The sequence below is a fragment of the Mus musculus genome, chromosome 4, assembly GCF_000001635.26.
Source record: "Mus musculus strain C57BL/6J chromosome 4, GRCm38.p6 C57BL/6J".
Classification (NCBI taxonomy): Eukaryota; Metazoa; Chordata; class Mammalia; order Rodentia; family Muridae; genus Mus; species Mus musculus.
In genome coordinates this window covers 71320561-71327293 of record NC_000070.6, presented here as the reverse complement: position 1 = coordinate 71327293, position 6733 = coordinate 71320561, and positions in this window count along the sequence as shown.

The window sequence follows — 6733 nt, the reverse complement described above, 5'->3', positions numbered from 1 at the left end:
TACAATATTTCCTTCATGCCCCTTTTCATCTGGCTCTTATGCTCTTTCTATTTCCCCTTGTGACCATTCTCTAATGACCAAGCATTCAAATATATATATATATCTATGGAGGACCATTCTTATTCAAACCATTACAATAACCAAAAGTTTCCTTTATTGTTATTAATAATAATATTATTATTATTGTTGTTGTTGTTGTTGTTGTTTTATTTGATGCTTGCTTCACAGGAAGAAACACATGCCAGGTATTGGAAATGTGGTCAAGAACCCATAGCCATGTGAAGTCCCAGGTCCCAGGAATAAAACAACTGCTATTATTTTGCTAAATATATCAATGTTTCCTAAATTTGAATTTCTATACCAATTGACTATGCAACTCTCAGTCCTTGGTCAGAGAAGCTGATGTGGAAGGACCAGTTGTCTGAGACTTATTTCAGAAAAATCTGTCCTTTATAGGAACATAATTACTTTCATTTCATAATTAACACAGTCTGTTTTGTTTCCTGCATCCTTTGGACACAACTTTTGTAAAAGAGTAGGCAAGTAAATAAAGGGGAAAATATGTTGTATATATAATTAACTAACATGGAAATTTCTAGTTAATTCTTTGTACAGCTTCATTTTTGCCTGTATTCTTTACATGGAATTAATATGCGAATGGAGTGTTTATGCGTTTGCTAGATGGGATGTGTGTACATGTGTGGCATGGAATATGGCAGACATGGATGTATATGGTATGTGATTGTACGTGTGGATGGTAATTCTGTATAGGTAAATGGTATGTCTGAACATGTATATGGTATATGTCTATATGTATGGATATATTGCATTGTGTGTCTTTACATGTTTGTAGAGTATGTCTAGTGTTAGTGAGTGTGTGTATGATATGTTATGCGTGCACATGTTAAAGTATCACATGCATGGTATATTATTTGTACTGCTTGAGACTGGTTTTGCAGGGTTTAGATTGATTTAGTCTGGCATGATAATAATCGGTTTTAGATTTTAAAAAGGAAAATGAAAAGACTACCAGCAATACTAACATTCTAATGTTTGAAAGATGCTTCATGGCTTTGAAAGGTACTACATATGGAATAAAATCTCTAAAACCCCCTTGACCAATGCCAGTTCCTTATGAGGAAAATATCTGTTACATCCTAGTGGAAAGAACCATGTTTTAAACAAGTTATGTCAATAACACATTCCCAGGGGTCATTTTAAGCTTAGATCAAACTTCCCACAAGCTGTTGTACCATCATATCTGTCAGAATAATTTGAATAATTTGGTCCTTTTTCTGCTGATAAATGATGAATTTATGTCTAACATTGTGAATTACCAAGCGTGCACACAGCTCCTAACCTAAGCTAAGAAAGGGAAAAAAAACTCTTAGAAAAACCCTCAAGTAGGCTAGAACACCCTTACTCAACAAATCCAAACATGAGGAACTGCCGTTCAGGAAGGCAAAGGAGTCACTGGTCGTCTTTGAAATAAAGAGTCCATCAGTCTCTCAGAACTGCTCATTTTCTTTAGGAAACACCAAGACAGGTGAGAAGGAAGACCCCATTCAAAACCAAACGCACCAAATGAAGGGGAACAAGTAGGCAATGTCAGAAGTGGTCTGGAACCCTTACTGATAAACAAAAAGTTGAGAAAGCCAATACCCTAGAGCGTCTTTGCAAACAATAATCTCCCTGTTCATGCAGTCAAATGGGATGGAGGCATGTGCACACAAGAAGCAGCTTCTCATGTAGTAGCTCCAAGACACAGCTTCTGTAACATTGCTTTGACAGAAAACTGGGTCAAAACAATGTGCTCAGTTTTACAACGGTCTTCTCTTTATTGGCCCATGTTTCCCTATAAGGAGTATGGAGAACTTAAAAAGTAATGGTCAAAACACTTATACATCTCATTGAACATGGAGAAGTTACAAAGGGAAATACTGACCCAGCTAGAAACCCATTGATTTACACTGGTGATGTGAATGCAAGATATGAAGGTATAATAATAATAGCACAATGCTTGTGAGAGTGACTAACAAAGAATCTGAGAATAACTATGCTAGGGCCCTGACAGGATGACCAAATACTACTGTTTTGCTAAATATATATAGCAATATGATATGACTTCTAACAACATTATACTATGTTCATAGATCAGTGCCTTGGTCAGCCATAATCAGAGAAGCTTCTTTTTTTTTTTTTTTTTTTTTTTTTTTTTTTTTTTTTTTTTTTGGTAGATGGCAATAAACAGATCCACAGTCAGACAACGTGGTGTAGATAGTGAGAGTGGTGACATGTCTCCATCACATATCTCCTTTCCAGTCTCAGGTAGTCTTCTGGAAGAGGAGGCATGAAGAGTGTCTTAGTCACGGTTTTTATTCCTGCACAAACAACATGACCAAGATGCAAGTTGGGGAGGAAAGTGTTTATTGAGCTTACACTTCCACATTGCTGTTCATCACCAAAGGAGGTCAGGACTGGAACTCAAACAGGGAAGGAAGCAGGAGCTGATGCAGAGGCCATGGAGGGATGTTACTTACTGGCTTGATCCCCTGGCTTGCTCAGCTTGCTCTCTTATAGAACCCAAGACTACCAGCCCTGAGATGGTCCCACCTACAATGGGCTCTCTTCCCTTGATTACCAACTGAGAAAATTCCCCACAGCTGGATGTCAAGGAGGCACTTCCAGAACTGAAGATCCTTTCTCTGTGATAACTCCAGCCTGTGTCAAGTTAACACCCAAAATGGGCCAGTACAAAGAGTGTAAGAGCCAGAAGGAATAAAAGACACCAAGGAAGCAAGCAAGAGCTTCTAAAAACAGCCTAACTGATGTACATATAAATTCAGAGACTGAGGCAACATGCACTCAGGTCTGTACCAGATGGGGGTCCTAAAGCTGAGAGAGAAAATGGACACACACCCCTTCCCTAAACCTAAAATTATCTCAAATTGATAACTACTTAAAAAAAAAATGTGTTCTTCAGGGGAGTCTCATTGAGAAACTAAATTAGTCTAAAGAGCAAACTTCGCGCCATGTTGACTGTAGATTATCGACACAAAACAAACTCAACAGTTACTTTGGGGTTCTTTTTCTTATAATGTTGTGCTATGGCATTGATTTTATTTTATCTTATTTATATTTTACTTTATATGTCTTTTGCCTATATATTATCACTTTCTGTTTTGTGTTTTTAAGGAGTTCCTGTATATCTAAATATGCATGTCTCTTTGTATCTACATAGGTTTCTCATAATTTTTCTTCTATTTGTTTTATCTTAGTCTTGTTTGGTTTTATTTTATCTTATAATTATTCCTTAAATGTCTTTTTGTTTTCTAATGAGAGATAGAAATTTTTTTCACCCAAATGGGAGGAGAGATAGAAATAGAAGGAGTTGGGGAGGTGAAACCATAATCAGATTACATTGTATGAAAATGTCTATTTGTAAGAAAAAAAAAAAAAAAAACAATGGTCAAATGAACACTGCATGCACACAAAATGACATTTTAAATGTATACTAGTATTACTTAATATTTGCTTTAAAGGCCACCTAGCATAAACATTTCTTCTCATCCTAAAAGACTAACCAAACCTTTTTGTGAATGTCATTTTTATTAAAATCCATAGATATGTTGTAATTTTTAGGTCAAAAATTGCAGGAAATGTAGAAAAATAGAGTTACATTTTGGACAATAATGTAAGAAAAAAAACTACTTTTACTGTTGTGGTTTGAATAAGAATGACCCCTTGGGCTCCTAGAGTGCTTAGTAATCAGGGAGTGTAAATTTTTGAGAGGATTGAAAAGATTAGATGTGGCTTGTTGGACCCAAAATGTGTTTTGGTGTGCAGCAGAATTTTTCTGTGTGATGTTTGCTCTGCTGTAAGGTTCAGAGTTTTAAGTCCTTTTGTTTTTTACTTTTCTCCTCTGTTTTTTTCTACAGTTCTTGTACGTAGCTATTCTAAGATTCCAGTAGAATAAATATTAGAAATGGAGTGCACAAATGAAGTTTGAAGTTTAGTTTGGCCATCCAATCAAGAAACAATTTCCGAGGGTACCTTGCCAGCGGAGGTGCCCGACACCCGCAAGGGCCCACACAGGATTCCCCATGGGATCCTAAGACCTCTGGTGAGTGGAACACAGCGCCTGCCCCAATCCAATCTCTTGGAACCTGAGACTGTGAGAAATAGGGAAGCAGACTACCTGGGCCTGACCTGGGGCACAAGTCCCTTACACTGCACTCGAACACCGGGGTACCTTGCAGCAGAGTCGCCTGACACCCGCAAGGGCCCACACAGGATTCCACACGGGATCCTAAGACCTCTAGCGAGTGGAACACAACTTCTGCCAGGAGGCCGGTTCGAAAACCAAATATCTGGGTACCTTCCCTGCAAAAAGAGAGCTTGCCTGCAGAGAATACTCTGCCCACTGAAACTAAGGAGAGAGCTACCCTCCCAGGTCTGCTTATAGAGGCTAACAGAGTCACCTGAAGAACAAGCTCTTAACAGTGACAACTATAACAGCTAGCTTCAGAGATTACCAGATGGCGAAAGGCAAACGTAAGAATCCTACTAACAGAAATCAAGACCACTCACCATCGTCAGAACACAGCACTCCCACCCCACCTAGTCCTGGGCACCCCAACACAACCAAAAATCTAGACCCAGATTTAAAAACATTTCTCATGATGATGATAGAGGACATCAAGAAGGACTTTCATAAGTCACTTAAAGAATTACAGGAGAGCACTGCTAAAGAGTTACAGGCCCTTAAAGAAAAGCAGGAAAACAACTAAACAGGTAGAAGTCCTTAAAGAAAAACAGGAAAACACATCCAAACAGGTGATGGAAATGAACAAAACCATACTAGAACTAAAAGGGGAAGTAGACACAATAAAGAAAACCCAAAGTGAGGCAACGCTGGAGATAGAAACTCTAGGAAAGAGATCTGGAACCATAGATGCGAGCATCAGCAACAGAATACAAGAAATGGAAGAGAGAATCTCAGGTGCAGAAGATTCCATAGAGAACATCGACACAACTGTCAAAGAAAATACAAAATGCAAAAGGATTCTAACTCAAAACATCCAGGAAATCCAGGACACAATGAGAACACCAAACCTACAGATAATAGGAATTGATGAGAATGAAGATTTTCTACTTAAAGGGCCAGGTAATATCTTCAACAAAATAATAGAAGAAAACTTCCCAAACATAAAGAAAGAGATGCCAATGATCATACAAGAAGCCTACAGAACTCCAAATAGACTGGACCAGAAAAGAAATTCCTCCCGACACATAATAATCAGAACAACAAATGCACTAAATAAAGATAGAATATTAAAAGCAGTAAGGGAGAAAGGTCAAGTAACATATAAAGGAAGGCCTATCAGAATTACACCAGACTTTTCACCAGAGACTATGAAAGCCAGAAGAGCCTGGACAGATGTTATACAGACACTAAGAGAACACAAATGCCAGCCCAGGCTACTATACCCGGCCAAACTCTTAATTACCATAGATGGAGAAACCAAAGTATTCCACGAGAAAACCAAATTCACACAATATCTTTCCACAAATCCAGCCCTTCAAAGGATAATAACAGAAAAGAAGCAATACAAGGACGGAAATCACGCCCTAGAACAAGCAAGAAAGTAATCCCTCAACAAACCAAAAAGAAGACAGCCACAAGAACAGAATGCCAACCCTAACAACAAAAATAAAAAGAAGCAACAATTACTTTTCCTTAATATCTCTTAATATCAATGGACTCAATTCCCCAATAAAAAGACATAGACTAACAGACTGGCTACACAAACAGGACCCAACATTCTGCTGCTTACAGGAAACCCATATCAGGGAAAAAGACAGACACTACCTCAGAGTGAAAGGCTGGAAAACAATTTTCCAAGCAAATGGTCTGAAGAAACAAGCTGGAGTAGCCATTCTAATATCGGATAAAATCGACTTCCAACCCAAAGTTATCAAAAAAGACAAGGAGGGACACTTCATACTCATCAAAGGTAAAATCCTCCAAGAGGAACTCTCAATTCTGAATATCTACGCTCCAAATGTAAGGGCAGCCACATTCATTAAAGACATTTTAGTAAAGCTCAAAGCACACATTGCACCTCACACAATAATAGTGGGAGACTTCAACACACCACTTTCATCAATGGACAGATCGTGGAAACAGAAACAAAACAGGGAAACAGTGAAACTAACAGAAGTGATGAAACAAATGGACCTGACAGATATCTACAGAACATTTTATCCTAAAACAAAAGAATATACCTTCTTCTCAGCACCTCACGGGACCTTCTCCAAAACTGACCATATAACTGGTCACAAAACAGGCCTCAACAGATACAAAAATATTGAAATTGTCCCATGTATCCTATCAGACCACCATGGCCTAAGACTGATCTTCAATAACAACATAAATAATGGAAAGCCAACATTCACGTGGAAACTGAACAACACTCTTCTCAATGATACCTTGGTCAAGGAAGGAATAAAGAAAGAAATTAAAGACTTTTTAGAGTTTAATGAAAATGAAGCCACAACGTACCCAAACCTATGGGACACAATGAAAGCATTTCTAAGAGGGAAACTCATAGCTCTGAGTGCCTCCAAGAAAAACGGGAGAGAGCACATACTCGCAGCTTGACAACACATCTAAAAGCTCTAGAAAAAAAGGAAGCAAATTCACCCAAGAGGAGTAGACGGCAGGAAATAA